Raw genomic sequence first — 531 nt, 5'->3', positions numbered from 1 at the left:
CTCCCTCCGCGCGCTCGGCGCCGCTCCGGCCTCCGCTGCCTGCCCGCCCTCCGCGCCCGCCTCCCGGGAGGGGCCGCGCCGCCCGCCCCGCCCCGCCCCGCGCCGTCGGCCGGACCCCTCCCCGGGGACCGCAGGGCGGGATCTCGTCCCCGTCTGGCCTGCCCCGACCAGACCGGTCGTTCCTGGGGAGGGCCCTGCGCCCTCCCGGACCCTCCGCCCCAGCGCTCAACCGAAGACCCCTCCTCCCGGGTCGCGGGGCCGCAGGCAGGTTGGTTGGCACCCGGCTTCCTCCAGCAAGTACCTGCCTTTGGTGGAGCGCCCGCCCTGCAGGGCCGCTGGGGAGCTGCCAGGGAGGTCACTCCAAAGCCATGGCCACATGGCCCAGCAAAGACCAAAAGGGTGCCCCACAGTGGCGGCAGGGCCAGCCTCAGGCCCATCTTCCCTGAGGAGTCTGCACCAGGCACCGGGACCGGGCACCTCGAAAACCCAGGCCAGTGTCTGTGGCTCTGCTCAGAGTGCCCGGGGATGCTG

The sequence above is a fragment of the Neofelis nebulosa genome, chromosome 2, assembly GCF_028018385.1.
Source record: "Neofelis nebulosa isolate mNeoNeb1 chromosome 2, mNeoNeb1.pri, whole genome shotgun sequence".
NCBI classification, from domain to species: Eukaryota; Metazoa; Chordata; class Mammalia; order Carnivora; family Felidae; genus Neofelis; species Neofelis nebulosa.
The sequence above is the reverse complement of the archived record's forward strand: the minus strand, read 5'-3'. Positions refer to the sequence as shown.